The sequence below is a fragment of the Colobus angolensis genome, unplaced genomic scaffold (genome assembly GCF_000951035.1).
Source record: "Colobus angolensis palliatus isolate OR3802 unplaced genomic scaffold, Cang.pa_1.0 Scaffold17, whole genome shotgun sequence".
NCBI classification, from domain to species: domain Eukaryota; kingdom Metazoa; phylum Chordata; class Mammalia; order Primates; family Cercopithecidae; genus Colobus; species Colobus angolensis.
In genome coordinates, this window is record NW_012114821.1 from 2,793,571 (window position 1) to 2,810,709 (window position 17,139).

The window sequence follows — 17,139 nt, forward strand, 5'->3', positions numbered from 1 at the left end:
AGCGCCGCGTTTCGGGGACCGGCCCGCGGGCACTTGCGCTCCTCGGCGGGTCCTTGCGCGCTGTCCAGACCCCAAGTCAGTGGGCTCTGGCCCGGGCAGCCGGTGCCTGCATCTGGAGGTCAGTGCTGTCCCGGGGAGCGCCCCGGCGCCTACTTACTGGGTGCAAGAGATGGTGCCCTTCTACTCAACTAGCGGAGCCCGCCTTCGAGACTGAGCTGGGGACCCCGCCCCTGTGTGCTTGCCTGTCCACGCCTTTCTGTCCCTTCTCCAAGTTGTAAGAAGGCGCTTCCTGGGTACTGGGGCCGGCGACATCCCCACCAGGGACTTTCAGGTGATGCTGATCTGTGCTGCCTCCGCAGAAACTCTCCAGGGACCTCGTGTTTGTTGCCTCATGGTGCAGTCCTCCTGCTCTGGAAGCTCTATCTGTGATGTCCAGTGTGGCAGCCCCTAGGCATGTATGGCTGTTTATATTGACCTTAACATGAAGGATTCAGGTCCTCCGTGCCTGTGGTCACATGTCAGACACTCAGTAGCCACACGTGTCTGGTGGCGGCTGTGTTGGACAGCGCGGGTAGGGAACACTGCTTATCACAGGAAGTTCTGTGAGCCGTGGTGCTGCTCAAAATGGGCCTCGCCCGTGCTTCTCCGCCCATGCACTGCCCCTGCTTCTCTGCCCCTCATCCTGCCAGGTGCCTTTCCAGCCACACCTGGCGCTCTTTCCTTCCTCTGCGGCACACTTGCCTGCTCTTTTAGCTCCTGGCTCGCTCCTGGCTTGGTGGCAGCTCCGCTTCCGGCATGTGTGAGCTCACCTTTCTGACCACTCTCCTTCCTACAGTATTTCCTGTTTGTCATTGTTGCTCATCTGCTTGTTTTCTGTTTTATCTTTAGTGTCTGTGAGACTGGGATGGGGATGGTGGCTTAGGATACCCCCAGTGTGGACACAGTATGAAGTTGAAAGAAAGCTGAAGTTTGTTAGTGCTGAAGTGCCTCTGCCGACTGGACCTCTGCTTTCATACAGTTCCAGCTTATACATCAGAGCACCTCAGCGGAAGTCGTAGAACAAATGTTTGGACGCAGCAGCACAGGCCATGAATGCAGGTGGCTGTGGGAGGCTGGCAAATCCAAGAAGAGTTCCCAGAGGAGGTTGAGTTTTGGCTGGGTCACCTCTGTTTTTCTCCTCCTCTGCTGGCCTGGCCCCATGAACATCTGGCAGCCTGTGGCTGCTCTGACTCCATCTAGGAACCTTTGCTGGACATGTTCCCTGAGTCTGGCCCTCTGCAGATGCTGGGTCGAGAGCCTAGACCTAGGCACTCGGTCTAGGGGCTCATGGGCTCCTGGGCAGCTGGGTGTCCCTGAGTCCCTTCCACAGCTCCTCATGGCCTGCAGAGGGAGGTCCTGGGTTTGGCTTCTGCCAGCAGCTCCAGCCACATCTTCAGTCCCTGCTTGATGTCCCTGACAGTGCAGTCCTTTTTCCTGCACAGTCTGTGGCTTTTCTCCCCGGTGTGCCTGTCGATGCAGAGCCTTGTGCTTGGAATGCCCTGGCACTGCTGTGTTTGTCTTTCCTGTGTGCCTGTGAGCCCCTGTGGCCTAGACCTCTGCCGTGTCACCCTTGTGTCCTGAGTGCCCAGCCCAGCACTGAGAGTAGGATGGGCACCCAGCAGGTTTTAAAGAATAAATAAACTGGACATGTAAGGCTTCGAGCAGAATGTGGTGAAAAGTGCAGCTGTGGAAGGTCATGATGCTGGAGCTTGAGACGGAATCAGGGAGTCACCTTCCAGGTGGGAGGAGTTGGGGAGTCACCTTCCAGGTGGGGAGGAAAGACACACACGCCTCAACCACGGCCGTACCAGGGCATTTACGACACGGCGTGGCTGCATCCTTCCACAGTCCTGAAAAGGGTTGGTGAGTGTCTGCAGGTCATGACATGAATGATACAAGTCGTAGCACTTCCTGGTGCCAGGTGACCAGTGATCCGTGCTCATCACTCAGTGTATTCTCACAGTCACCCTGGGAGGAGGGCGTGTTATCCCCATTTCCCAGATGGAGAGACTGAGGCACAGAATGGTGATCTTGCTGTGAGTCCCTCAACTGTCGGGTTCCAGGACGCCATTCATTCAACCCAGACAGGCACATTTCTTCCGAGGTTGTGGACGTTTTATCCCTCTGAGTGGTGTTTGGCCGTATGAACAGTTAGGGGTTAGGCTATCTTCTTCTTCTTTTTCTTTTTTTTTTTTTTTTTTGAGATGGAGTCTCACTCTGTCACCAGGCTGGAGGGCAGTGGCGCAGTCTCGGCTCACTGCAACCTCCAGCTCCCGGGTTCAAGTGATTCTCCTGCCTTAGCCTCCGAAGTAGCTGGGACTACAGGTGCCTGCCACCACGCCTGGCTAATATTTTGTATTTTTAGTAGAGACAGGGTTTCACCACGTTGGCCAGGCTGGACTCAAACTCCTGACCTTCAGGTGATCAGCCTGCCTCAGCCTCCCAAAGTGCTGGGATTACAGGTGTGAACCACCGTGCCCAGCCCCCCTTTTTTGAGATAGGGGTGTCTCACTGTGTTGCCCAGTTGCCCAGGCTGGTCTTGAACTCCTGGCCTTAAGCCATCCTCCCACCTCGGCCTCCCAAAGTGCTGAGATTCCCAACATGAGTCACGGTGTCTGGCTGCAGGCTTTTTTTTCATGCACACGGGCGTTTCTGTGGCTCCTGGGTTTGTTTGGATGGTGTGATTTGCTACAAGTAGATTTTGACCTTGTGGCCCAGTCCAGCTGTAGTTCATTATGTTCTTTAAAGTCTGATTTGTGCATTGTCAATAGTAGTGGACTCCTGAGCAGCCCTCCTCTCAGATTCCTCTGCTTTCTGCTGGGATGCTCAGCCCTGTCTAAAGATTTGCGGCATCTGTGTGTGGAGGAGTGGCGACCAAAAGACCAAAGGCAAGAAGGAGCGAGCAGGAGAGTTGGAGAGCGCGTGGCCGGTGCTGTCTCTCCAGAGGTGACAGTGCCAGACTCCTAGTAGGCAGGTCTGACTCGGGTCAGCCTGTGAGGGTCTTGAGAGGCAGAGTGAGGCCTGGACTTTTCTGGTGGCTGTTGGTGCTGAGCAGGAAATCTGGGGCCCAGGCTGAGGTTTGCTGAAGAAGTCTGGAGACAGAGCTGGGTGGAGCAGTGCTTTGGGGTCTGGTCCAGGCCACATCTAGGGCCTGTGACTGGAGCCTGCAGGGGCCAGGCCCCATGCCTTGGCACTGTGTGGCTGAGTGCCTTGTGGTGGCCACGCTGTGGGCCCCTTTGATGGATTGGCAGGCTAGCCACGCAGCTGAGTGGACTGGCGGCAGCTGCTGCTCATTATCCTGGCAACCTGGGCTCCAGGCTGCAGGCGGGAGCCCTCCCCAGCATGGAAGTGAGTGAGCAGAGCCAGGCACTCCCGCTGGCCTGGGAGCCCCTGACCCAGTGCTCTGGCCAGATCCACTGTTGTTTTCTTCCACAGTGGAAGATTGCCTTGTTTTCTGCCTCTAATTTGCTGCGAGGGGAGGGCTACAACCCAGCCCTGACCTATATAGCATCCAGGTGGGGACACAGCATTGCCGCGTCTTAGCCATGGGGCCCTGACCATGTCACTCGGCCCCTCCAGAAGCCCTGCCTTTCCGTGTCATTAATCTGATCCTGCAGCCTCCTGGGAGGTGGGCGACATCACATCTGTCCCAGAGACTTGGAATCTCCAGGCGTCTTGGGGACATCACCTGAGGGGTGTAGGGAAGAATTCCCAAGGTGCTGGCTGTGGAGGGTCAGGGAGTGCAGCCCCAGGGCAGGTGGAGCTGCCTCTCTTCTGTGAGACCCTTGGGCTGCCTCGCCACTGCCCCACGCATCAGAGAGCTTGCTCTACCCGGTCAGCCACAGCACAGCCAGCTTGCATAGTAGAACTGAGCGTCAGGCTATCTTGGATCCTGATTATAATAACACCTCCCGCTTTTGACCACAGGGCATCTGTCAGGCACCTGCTAGGCTCTTCCTACTCCTCAGATCAGGTGACTTCCCAGCCTTGGGAAACTTACCTGAAGTCATGGGGGTGGTAAATCACCAGCCATGAATTGAGCCCTGGTCATCTGACCAGGATTCTGATCAGAGGTGGAAATCAGAGGCACTGCTCACCGTTCTGCTGTCCTGCCCATCTGGCGATCCTGCTCTGCTGCTCTCCTGGAGGACCAGGCTGGAAGCAGCTTTACAAACAAAAATTCCCTGTTTGAGTTAGAGGATGTTACTGGTCATGGCAATTACTGCACTAATAAAGACCTAATCCTGTCCCTCCCTTCCGTCTTGAGATGATGTTCCAGAACAGAGTGTGGCAAGGGTTCGCAGGCTTGAAGGAATCCAGGTACGGAGGTTGAGATTTCTGATGGAGAGGGAAGGTGGGCGGTGCTCACGATTCTTGTTCCTCTAAGGCTTGAGGTTAGGAGGTGGGGGTGGCGTGAGTCCCCGGGAGGCTGTGGTTGCCTGTGGATGGTGTCTAGTTGAGTCAAGTGTTTCCAGGGCTTTGGGGCCAGGCGCGTGCGCACGCGTGTGTGTGTGTTTATCGCCTGAGCCTGACCCTGGGTGTCATCTGAGGGGTGCAGACTGAACCTGTACCAGTGGGAAGCTGGGCCTTGGAGGGGTGATGGTGAAGGAGTTGAGTGTGGTGTGGTCTGGGGAAGATGAGGGCCAGTGTTCTGAGGGCATGGATCATCAAGGCTCCTGTCAGCGAGCCGTGGACAGAGAGAGCCACAGGCGTCTGCCCTGGACAGAGCGGGCCACCTGGGCTGTCCTCCATCCGGACCCATGATCCATTCTAGCCAAGTATTTGGAAGGGGACATATTTTTAAACCGGAAGCCCAGAATCAGTCTCTCCCCGCATTAGAAAGAAACAACACAACACAGCAGTCTCCTTCCTGGGCTGGCTGCGCTCAGTGCTCATGAGGAGCTGGACTCATTGCTGGGAGTCTGACCTCCTTCCCCCCTGCTGCTCACTTGTGGGGAGGTGCTGATGAGCGTGGCGTGCTGGGAGTGGGCGCGGGAGGCAGGAATTGCGAGTGGGGAGGACCGTTGCTTCTGCTGCTTCCTGGTACCTGGGCGTTTTCGCTGGTCACAGCCTCTAGCCTGGGCCCCTTAATGGTGCATCTTGCTGAGGGGTAGCTCTGGCCGTGCCGCCCTCTGGTGACAGATCTTCCTGGCAGCTCCAGCCTCACTCTCACTTGGCATTTGCGGTGCTCCCTGAGCTTTCCAGCCCCTGGGAAACCTGCTGTGCTGACTTCTCAGGCTGCCCCCAGCCTGCCCCCGGTGTCTTTGCTGGGGCTGCCGCTCTGCCTGGAGTGGTCCCGACTGGTGACCTCCCGCGCGGTTGAAGTCTCCGCTTGGGGACGCCGTCAGGAGTCAGCCCCATCCGCTCATCCTGAGGGCCTGGTGCCTCCCGGCGAGGGCAAGGCGGAGAGAGGGCTGCGGAGTTCGGGAAGCGGCTCCACGTGGCTCGGGCCTTGTTGCGTTGCGGTCGTTGGCTTTTTCCTCCGCAAGGCCAGACCTTGTCTTTTCTGTCTCTGTGGTCCCAGCACAGGGAAATGTGCACAGTGGGCACAAGACAACCTTGGGAGGAGCTGAGCCTCACCTTTAGGCTGCTCGGCCCCTGATGCATGGGGCCGCCCCTCCCCTGCCAGGAGCAGGAAGTGGTGGGGGACAGGAGCAGCGATGCTTCCTGCAGGCGGGCAGGTCCTGACTTCCCAGAGCAGCCTCCAAGGTGACACCATCACCCTATCTTATGGAAGGGAGGCCGGGTCACCTGCCCGCATCTCTCCTCATGGAGACTTGGCTTCTAGGGCCCTGCACTCTTAGTGCGCTTCACTGTCCCCAGGGCGCAGGTGCAGCCTGGGATGCTGCCAGCCGAGGAGCCTTGGCAGGGCATGCAGGGACATGGACGGGCGTGCTGGCGGCTGGGGTGTGAGGAGCGCTGCAGTGACCCTGCGGACTGTCCCACAGCTCAGAGCTCAGTGGCCTGGTGCCCCTGGTGCCCCTGGTTGGAGCAGGGAGGTAGGAGTCGTTTTCTGTCCACCCCAGAGGTGATGTGGTTTCCCAAGACGGAGAAGCAAGTGCAGAGCAGAGCTGTGGAAGGAATCCCGTGGGGCCTGGCTGTAGAAACTGTGGCCTGTCCTTCCCACACTGCCCCATGGGAAATGGGCCCAGGACTGTGGGGCACTTCCAGGTGAGTTGATTTGTTCCTTGGAACCCCAGGGGTTCTAGTCTTCCCTGCTGCCGTCACCGTCCCTCCCTTTACCCAGAGCAGCTCTGATGTGACCTGTTGCACCTGGTATCTTCTCAGCACGGTTGTGTTTGGAGAAAAGATTCTGCAGTTGAGAATAGTTGTAGAGCTGCTTTCACTCCCCGGTTTACAGATGGGGAGTCAGAGGTCGGAGCTGTCTGGTCCACCCGCCCTCCTGCTGTGGGGTGCCCACACCCTGGTTCCTTCAGTCTGGCAGGGTGGTCCGACAGGTAGAGTACCTCCCGCCTTCCTGCATATCTGCCCCTAAAGCTGTTATTTTGACACCTTAACCTGTGCAAGAGGGTATGGAGGCCCCTGGAGGCGCAGGCATAAGCGTGGGGCCCATGGGCAGCCTGCAGCCTTCTGCCTTAGCCAGGGCGGGAGGGCCTCCCAGCCCAGCAAGGAGCGGAGACGGGCAGCCGGCATGGGCAGACCTGTGATTGGATGGGTGGAGAATGTAACCATATAGGCAAGGTTTTGCTTTCGTAATGAACGTCCCTCAGCTCAGGTTTTGGTAGCCTGAAGCAACAAAGGTGTATGTCCGTTGGGGACTCACAGTTCATTGGCCAGAAGGAACCACACGGCTACAACCACAAGAGGCCAGGAAGTGCCCCACACTCCCCGAGGGAGGAGAACTGGAAGTCTCAGGTGACCAGCACGAGTGATGCCACACTGACTATGTAGCCAAGAAGCTTGTGCTTTGAACTGGCTGCCTTTGCTGCCTGGGCTTTCCTCCGATTTTCCTCCTGGGATTCCCTGTCTGCATTAGGAGAGGGTGGACTGTGTGATGCTTCGCCTCCCTCTGGTCCTCCGCTCCAGGAGGTGGTGGAGTGGACGGGGCAGGGGCTCCGAGGAGCCAGACCAGGGAAAATGTGGCCTCTGCTCTTTCACTTTGCACCTTCAGGCGTGGCGTTTGACGTCTCAGGGTCTTTTTGTAAATTAAACTTTTTGTTGTGACCATTGTAAATTCACATACAGTTGTAAGAAATAACACACAGATCCCATGCACTGCTCACCCAGTTTCCCAGTGGTAGCTTTGTGCAGAAAGAGGACAACAGCGCAGCCAGCAGATTGGCCAACGCGGCTGCCATGCCAGAGGTTTGCATCATCACTCAGAGGAGCCCTGTGTCGGTGCCCATTTCCAGTGAAGCCTGCCTCGCTTCTGCCTCGAACCCTTCCTTAACTCCTGGGAGCCACCAGTCCTCTGTCCGTCTCCGTGCTGTTGTCATTCGAAGCGAGTTGTAGAAGTGGACTCCTGCAGTGTGTGGCCAGGGATTGGCTTTTTCCATTCGCCATCGTTCCCCGGACGGTTCTCAGGGCTGCTGCAGGGGCCAGGAGTGGTTTCTTCCTGTTCCTGAGACCTGTTCCACAGTGTGGGTGGCCCACAAGTTATTCTAATGACCTTCTGCTTTACTGTTTTGAATAGTTTAAGTAGTTTGACAATTAAAACATGGCAGGAAGCATCCAGTAGAAAGTGTGTCTATCCCTGGCTGGCCAAGCCTTCATCTCCACAGCAGCCACTTTTGTGAGTTTCTTCTTCTTTTCTTTTTTTTCCTTTTTCTTTTTTTCGAGACGGAGTTTCGCTGCTGTTGCCCAGGCTGGAGTGCAATGGTGCGATCTCGGCTCACCGCAACCTCTGCCTCCCAGGTTCAAGCAATTCTGCTGCTTCAGCCTCTTGAGTAACTGGGATTACAGGCATGTGTCACCATGCCCAGCTAATTTTGTATTTTTAATAGAGACGGGGTTTCACCATGTTGGCCAGGGTGGTCTCAAACTCAGCTCCTGACCTCAGGTGATCTGCCTGCCTCGGCCTCCTAAAGTGCTGAGATTAACAGGTGTGAGCCACCATGCCTGGCCTCTTGTGAGTTTCTTACACAGTCACATGAAACATAAGGACATTTTGGTCAATGATGAATGGTATAGACAAGGGTGGACCTGTAAGATTATACCAGTGCCGAAAAATTCCTGTCCCCTAGTGATGTCCTAATGGTCATGATGTTGTAGTGTAATGCATTACTCACATGTGTGTGGTGATGCTGGTGTAAGCAGACCTGCTACCCTGCCCATCATCTAAAAGTTCAGCACATATGCTACATAATACTTGATAATAAACACGTTATTGTTTTGTGTAGTTATTATACTTTTTATTATTATTTTAGAGTGTACTCCTTCTACTTATTAAAAAAAAGTTGACTGGGTATGGTGGCTTACGCCTGTAATCCCAGCACTTTGGGAGGCCAAGGTGGGCGGATCCCCTGAGGTCAGGAGTTTGAGACCAGCCTGGCCAACATGGTGAAATCCTGTCTACTACAAATGCAAAAATTAGCCGGGCATGGTGGTGTGCATCTGTAATCCCAGTTACTTGGGAGGCTGAAGCAGAATAATCACTTGAACCTGGGAGGCGGAGGTTGCAGTAAGCTGAGATTGCACCATTGCACTCCAGCTTGGGCAATAAGAGTGAAACTCTGTCTCAAAAGAAAATTAACTGCAAAACAGCCTCAGGCAGGGCCTTCAGGAGGTATTGTCATGGGATCCTTGGGGTGTCACTTAGACAGTTGGAAACCTCTTTGGACCGCGGTGCCTCTGCCTGAGTAGTGCTCACAGCTGCTGGGCTTGTTCCGCTCATTCAGCCCAGCAGGCTGTGCTCTGCTCGTGCTACCAGCCCAGATCCTACACCTGCCAAGGGTGAACCAGGCGTGGATTAGTGAGGGCTGTGTGGGTGAGCAAGCATGGGTCTGGCCACTGTGTGCAGCTGGGCACGCCGGCTGCTGCAGCAGGGCAGGCAACCCCAGGTGCTGGCACAGGTGCTGGCTCCTTGCAAGGCGGCAGCTGGACCAGATGTACTGCAGTGGCTTCCCTTGTGAGCACCCGCGTCTGAACGAGGGGAACGTGGTGGTGCTGGAAGCTTGGAGACGCCAGGAACTGCAGAGCCCCAAAGAGAGTGCCACAGCCCTGGCTCAAGGAGTTTTTAGGTCTGGGCTTCCTGAAGAGCTGCAGCTCTTCCCTCCTCCTCGTCGCCTGCAGTGTTGCAAGTAGGGAGGTGTGTTTCGGTCCCGTTTGTGTTACAGCTCTTTTAGTCATGCCACTAGGCGGGTCCCAAGTTCTTGTCCTGCGTCCAGGACAAATGAGATACACAGACAACTGGAGGGTGAACAAGGTGGAGAGGAGCTTCACTGAGTGACAGATCAGCTCTGAGGAGAGCCACAGTGGGTTGGTCCTTTCTGCAGGCAGGTCACCCTGATGAGTGTCCCGCTCTCAGTGGAGAGGAGACCTGCAGTGGCAGCTCCTTCCCACAGCTGGTAGTGATGACCTGTGTGTGAGCCTGGCTGGGTCTGGAGTTTGTACGGGCTCAGAAGGGAGGAAGTGCATGCTGATTGGTCCGGGGCGGCCACTGGTGGACCCAGGATGAGCGCCAGGAGTTCTTTCTCCAGGCTGCAGACTTCGCCTGGGACCGACAGCCTGGCTGCCAGCTTTCCCGCGGTCCCTGGCTGGAAGGTGGGGCTGCACTGGGGACCCTCCCCTTTTCGCCCAGGAGCCTGTTTGCCTCCAGCCACCGTCAGTCATGTCATCCATGGTGCCCAGCCTGTTTGTGCTGAGGGCACTTGAGGACGGGGATATTATCATCCTGACCCTTTGTGGGCCTAGGCTAGCGTGTGTAAGTGTGTATGTGTGTGTGTGTGTGTCTTAGATTGTAACAAACAAGTTTAAAAAGTTAAAAACAGGAGAAAGCTTATAGGATAAAGATATAAAGATGGAAAATACTTTTGTACAGCTATATACCATCTGTGTGTTTTAAGCTAAGTGTTGTTACAAAAGAGGCAAAAGTTTAAACACTTACAAAGTAAAAAAGTTGCAGTAAGCTAAAGTTAATTTATTATTGAAGAAAGAAAACCTCTTTTTTAAGAGACAGAGTTTCACTCTGTCACCCAGGCTGCAGCACTATGGTGCAGTCATAGCTGACTGCAGCCTCGACTTTGTGGACTCAAGTGATTCTCCTGCCTCCACCTCCCAAGTAGCTGGGACTACAGGTGTATGCCACCACGCCTGGCTTGTTGATTGATTGATTGCAGAGATGGGATCTTGCTTTGTTGCCAAGGCTGGTCTTGAACTCCTGGCTTCAAGCAGTCCTCCTGCTTTGAAACCCTCTCAGGATGTTGGAATTACAGGCATGAGCCACCAAAACTTAAAAAAAAAATAGTGTCGCCTAAGTGTACGGTGTCTGTTATAAGGTTCCCCGCAGCATACAGCGTCTACTGTAAAGTCCCCCGTGGTGTGCAGTGTCTACTATAAAGTCCCCAGCAGTGTACGGCGTCTGTCATAAAGTCCCCAGCAGTGTACGGCGTCTGTCATAAAGTCCCCAGCAGTGTACGGCGTCTGTCATAAAGTCCCCAGCAGTGTACGGCGTCTGTCATAAAGTCCCCAGCAGTGTACCGTGTCATAAAGTCCCCAGCAGTGTACAGCGTCTGTCATAAAGTCCCCAGCAGTGTACAGTGTCATGAAGTCCCCAGCAGTGTACAGCGTCTGTCATAAAGTCCCCAGCAGTGTACAGCGTCTGTCATAAAGTCCCCAGCAGTGTACAGCGTCTGTCATAAAGTCCCCAGCAGTGTACGGCATCTGTCATGAAGTCCCCAGCAGTGTACAGTGTCATGAAGTCCCCAGCAGTGTACGGCGTCTGTCAAGTCCCCAGCAGTGTACAGCGTCTGTCATAAAGTCCCCCACAGTGTACAGCGTCTGTTATAGACACCCAGATTCTTACTATTTTATTACAGTTGCGTACTGCATTTAGTCCATTTGCCTGCCGTCTAGGTTTATAGTCTGGAGCAGCAGGCTTTACCACATGGCCTGGGTGTGTGCTAAGCTCCAGCACTGGGTGTGTGTAGATACGCTCTGTGGTGTTTGCACAGTGAGGAAATCGCCTCGTGATACATTCCTCAGGTTGTATCCCCATGGTTAAGCGAAGAATGACTGTTTGTCCTTCCATAGCTTCATTATACATTCCAAGCAAACATAAACATTTCTTTTTTGCTTTTCCTGTCACAAGTCATGATGATATGACACATTCCTGCACCTCGGATCCCTCCCTCCCTTGGCGAAGTGTTAGTGTGGTAAGTGATGTGGAGATCTTTTGGAATCAGTCCAGGGTTCCTTTCTTGTCTGTGACAGTCACAGAGGATTCCTTGGTGTGGATATGCTCGGACTGATTTTGTAGGCCTCTGTGGATGAACATTTAGGTGACTTTGGATCTTTTCCTGTAACAAAATGGATGGCCCAGTTCATATGCTGCTTTGCACATGTTTAAGTGTGATATGTGTGCAGGATAAATGCTCAGAACAAGTGCTGGGTCAAAAGGGTACACACTTTTGTAATTTTGACGTAGACTGCCAAATTAGCCTCCGGAGTGTGCCAGTGCATACGTCCATGGAAAGTTGCTGACTCTAGACCCCATGTTGTACAGTAGGCCCCTTGAACTGAATCCTCCTGTGTAGCTGACATTTTGTATTAACTGGCCAACATCCCCTCCTTCCTCCAGTCTCTGGTAACCTCCTTCTACTTTTACTGCCATGAGATCAACTTTGTTAGCCTCCCCACGTGAGTGAGAACATGCAGTGTTCGTATCTCTGTGCCTGGCGTATTTGCTTCACATCATGGCTTACAGGATTTCTTTCTTTTCTTTTCTTTTTTTTTTGAGATGGAATCTCGCTCGTCGCTCAGGCTGGAAGGCTGGAGTGCAGTGGCACAACCTCTGCTCACTGCAAGTCCTACTTCCCGGGTTCAGGCCATTCTCCTGCCTCAGCCTCCTGAGTAGCTGGGACTACAGGTGCCCGCCACCACGCCAGCTTATTTTTTTTGGATTTTTAGTAGAGACAGGGTTTCACTGTGTTAGCCAGGATGGTCTTGATCTCCTGACCTCGTGACCCACCCATCTCGGCCTCCCAAAGTGCTGGGGTTACAGGTGTGAGCCACCGCGCCCGGCCAGGCTTTCTTTTAAGGCTGAATAACATTCCACTGTGTTAATGTACCACATTTTCTCCATCCATTCATCTGGTGATGGAACTTAGGTTGATTCCCTATTTTGGCTATTGTGAATAGTGCTGCAGTGAACATGGACATGCAGGTCTCTCTTCAACATTCTGATCTTGTTTCCTTTGAATATGTTTCCAGCAGTGGGATTGCTGAATGAGATGGTAGTTCTCTATTGAATTTTTGGAGGAGCCTCCACACTGTTTTCCATCGTGGTTGTACTAATTGACATTCCCACCAGCAGGCTGCAAGGGTTGCCTCTCCTCCACATCTTCACCAACATTGGCCATCTTTGTCTTTTCGATGGTAGCCATTCTAACAGATGTGAGGTGATGTCTCATTGGGTTTTAACTTGTATTTCTGTGATGGTTAATGACATTGAGCACCTTTTTTTGTGTACTTGTTCACTATTCGTACATCGTCTTTTGTGAAATAACTCTTCAGGAGTTTTGTGGCTTTTTTTTAATGGGGGTTATTTGTTTTCTTGCTTTTGAGTTGAGTTCCTTATGTACTGTATTTTGGATATTTACACCTGTCAGATGTATGGATTGCAAATATTTCCGCCCTCTCCATAGATTGTCTGTTCACTGTGTTGATTGTTTCCTTTGCTGTGCAGAAGCTTTTTAGTTTGGTGTAACCCCATTTATTTCCACTTTTATTGCCTTTGCTTTTGGGGTCATATTCAAAAAGTCATTGCCCAGACTAACGTCATGGAGGTTTTCCTCCCTTTTCTTCTAGTTGTTATACAGTTTTAGGACTAAACGGTTGTCTTTAATCCATTTTGAGTTGATCTTGTACATGGTGTGAGATGTGTCCACTGTTATTCTTCTGTATCTAGAGAAGCAGTTTCCCCAGCATCATTTATCGAGAGACTGTTCTTTTCTCATTGTGAATTCTTGGAACCATTGTCTAAAATCATTTGACCATAAATGAGTGGATTTATTTCTGGGCTCTCTATCCTGTTTTGTTAGTCTGTATGTCTCTTTTTATGTCATCACCATGCTGTTTTGATTACTATAGCTTTGTGGTATGTTTTGAGTCAGGTTTTCTTTATCCTCAGACTTTTTATCCTTTTTATTGTTGTTCCAAGGAATATTTTCTTCTATTATTTATCACATATGTGTGTGAATACTATTGTATTCTAAATATTAATTTTGGGCCAGGCACAGCAGTTCATGCCTGTAATCCCAGCACTTTGGGAGGCCGGGGCAGGCGGATCACCTGAGGTCAGGAGTTTGAGACCAGCCTGGCTGACATGGCAAAACCTCGTCTCTACTAAAAAAAATACAAAAATTAGCCGGGCTTGGTGGTGTGTGCCTATAATCCCAGCTACTCAGGAGGCTGAGGCAAGAGAATGACTTGAACCTGGGAGGTGGAGGTTGCAGTGAGCCGAGATAGTCCCACTGCACTCCAGCCTGGGTGACAGAGTAAGACTCTGTCTCAAAAAAAAAAAAAAAAGTTTTTTGCTAACTTACTGATTTTTTCTGTTGTTTTTTAAGTTCATTATCTTGGGTTTTCAAGGTATCCGTTCATGTTGAACTGCAGATAGTGATGGTTAGCCTTATCCTTTCCAATTTTATACTCTGGTTTCCTTCTCTTATCTATTTTTATGGACTAGATCCTTCAGCCTGATGGTAACTAATGGTGATTGTAGTAGGCTTCTATTAGGAATGTCTCTGGTGTTACTCTGTAAAGCAGAGTATGGCTTTGGATTGAGAAAGGTATGCTAATGCAGAACCTGTACTGCCTATTTTATTTCATATTTTCTTTTTTAAAAAATCAAGAATCATTATTGAATTTTGTCAGTTGCTTTTTAAAAACAATCATCTATGGGGTGACCGTATGATTTTTTTCCTGAAGACATATTAATATAATGAATTATACAAATGAAGTTGCTAATAATGAAATTAAATTCCTTGATTATACTTCACTTGGTCTGATACATAGTTCTTTTAAGGTACTGGTGAATGCACTTTTTGCTGGTATTTAATTGATTTTTATGTATTGCTCTTCATAATTAAGGTTGGCCTGTAATTTTCTTCCATGTGTGCACATTTTTTTGGTTGTGATATCAACATTATAGTTGTTTCATAAACATAATGTAGAAGTTATATTTCTTATGCCATTCTCTGGAATAGTTTAATAGCACTGAATTGCCTGGTGTCTAAAGAGTGGTTAGATTCCTCTGTGAAACTGTTGGGGCCTGGTGCTTTTTTGTTTGTTTTTTGTTTTGAGGAAGAAAGTTCTTTTATGATTTTTGTCTTTATTATTTTCCCTATGGAAATGATTCTGTTTAAACTTTTTGGGATCAGTTTTGTAAATATTTTCCCAAACTATTATGAATTTCATCCAGTTTGTTAAATTTGTTAAATTTATTCATGCAGGCTTGAGTAAAATGATCTTCTGTGACTCTTTTAATATCTTTGGTTTCTGGGGTTATTTCCGTCTCAGCTGCTCGTCGTATTTTTCTTGGTTAGGTTAGTGAAGTTTCCATTGTTTTATTTTTTCTTCCAAGATTCAGTTTTTGAATTTTTAAATTAAGTTAATTGCCTTATTTTTCTGCTTTTTAAACTCCCTTGTTTTTGCTAATGATTAATAATCTCTTCTACCTTCCCTCAGTTTATCATATCCTTTTACTAAATGTCTGGCGTGAATGCTTGATTCGTTTTTTATTCTTTCAAACTTATTTTGTATTCAAGGGCTGATGCCCCAGTTTTGATGAGACACATTTTCCTTATCATTGCTCTTTAGAAGTTCTGCAGTTTTGGTTTGTATTTTCTTTTTGGTTCAAGAGTTTTTCAGGAGCAAGTTTTAAAGCTTCCAGGTAGCAAGTCTTTGATTTCCTGATTTTGTTAGTATTCCAGCTTTAGTTGCATTTCGGTGAGAGAATGCTGACTATTCCCTCTTGAACTTTTGGGTTTCAGGAGGTTTCTTACCTTCCTAATCTGGAGTCAGTTTTCATCACTGTTCCACTGGGGCTTGAAAAGAGGATTGGTTTTTTGTTTTGGGTTACAGAGGTTTGATATGTACATCAATCACTTTTACCACTTTAATTGTGTTATTTAGGTCATGTATAATGCTTGCTTAGTTTTTGTCTCTTGCTCTGTTGTGGACCAAGAGGAGTGAATTAATGTCTACCATTGATACATTTCGGTCTGTTTCTCCTTGTGGCTCCTGTGAATGTTGGCTGCTGTGTGATTTGTTGCATAGCTATTTATAACTATTATATTTTTACTCTGAAGTGCATGCATTAGGATCAAAGTGCCCTTCTTTGTCTCATTTCTACTTGTCTGACTGTAGGATCATGACTAGTGCTTTCTTGAGTTTGTATCTGCTTGGCATACCTTTGCGAGTTACAAAATTTTAACTCTACTGCATTGTTTTAAATGTGTCTCTTATACCACGTGAAGTTAGATTTTGCCTTGTGATTCAATCAGAGAATCTTTTTTTTTTTCTTGCCTAGTGAAGTTAAACTAACGTACATTTATTGATAGATCAACTACATTTGACCTCAATTGTGTTGTGCTTTATGTGTGCATGTATTGTTAAGTCTTTTACTCTGTGGTCCATATTCTTTCCTTTTTAAAAATTTTAAAGAGTTCTTATATTGAAGAGAGTCTATATGAGATATTATAGTATCTCATGTAATTCGTAAATGCCTCTAACACTTCATGTTGAGAGGGACCATTTATTAGGTACGTTCTGTGATAGCCAGAATAATGTTCTCCCATTCCCCTGATAGCCACGCTCTAATCCCTAACACCTGTCAACATGTCATGTTACATGGCAAAAGGGTCTTTGCAGATGTGATTATAGGGTATGGATCTCAAAGTAGATTGATTATACTGGATTCCCTGGGAAGGCTGAATTATCTGAGTCCTGAAAAGCAGAGAGCATTCTCTGGCAAGAAATGAGAGCTATGTGGTGAAGGGGGATGTTAGAGAGGTCCCAAGAGTGAGAAGGATTTGCTGGCCCCTAGATGCAAGGACTTTAGGGGCTAAGGGTGGTCCCCTGCCAGGAAGGAAACAGGACCTCAGTCCTATAGCCACAGGGACCTGGATTCTTCCTGCAATCTGAGTTATTTTCCCAGTCTCCAAGCAAGAACATGGCCCAGCTGGACTTCGGACCTACAGAAGCTGTGAAAGAGCAAATTTGTCTGTTTTAAGCAGCTACATTTGTGGTGATTTCATATGGCAGCGATTGGAAACTAGTACACCTTCTATGAGTAATTACAAAATGAATGTATTTTGTTTTCTTCCTCCCATCACCAATTTTCGATGACAATAGTACCTTTCTCAGTGTTTGCCTTTATACTGTTAAATCTACTTGTATTTCTGTTACTGAAATGTCAGCTTTAAATGATATCCTTTGACTCCAGTTCTTGCTAATGAGGTGAGGAGCTAATTGTTTTACCTCACTCCCTCTTTTCTCATTCCCCTCCTAGGTGTCATCAGTTGAGTCATTACTCCCTGGTCAGGGCATATCTGCACTCTGTTCTGTCACCACAAGCTCACGTTTGTTTTAGTCTTAAATCTACTGATAAATATATTAATAGTTCATGCTCACTGACAACCATTTTGATGGCGTTTCCTCTGTCAACTTTTGATTGGCTGAGGTTTGTCTTAAAGTCGTTTTTTTCAGTGGTAGGTGGGAACAGTCCCTAGGTGCCGCATATTCAAAGCTGTGGCCTCTTGGCTTGTGGGATGGTTTGAATGTTGCTGGAGCCCTTAGTTTGGGCCTCCATCCTTCCAGCGTCTTGGAGGTGTCACTGCATTGTCTTCTGACCTTGAATGTTGTTTCAGAGGAATCTGTGGCCTGGCTGGTTTTTCCTCCCTTTATAAGTGATTTCCT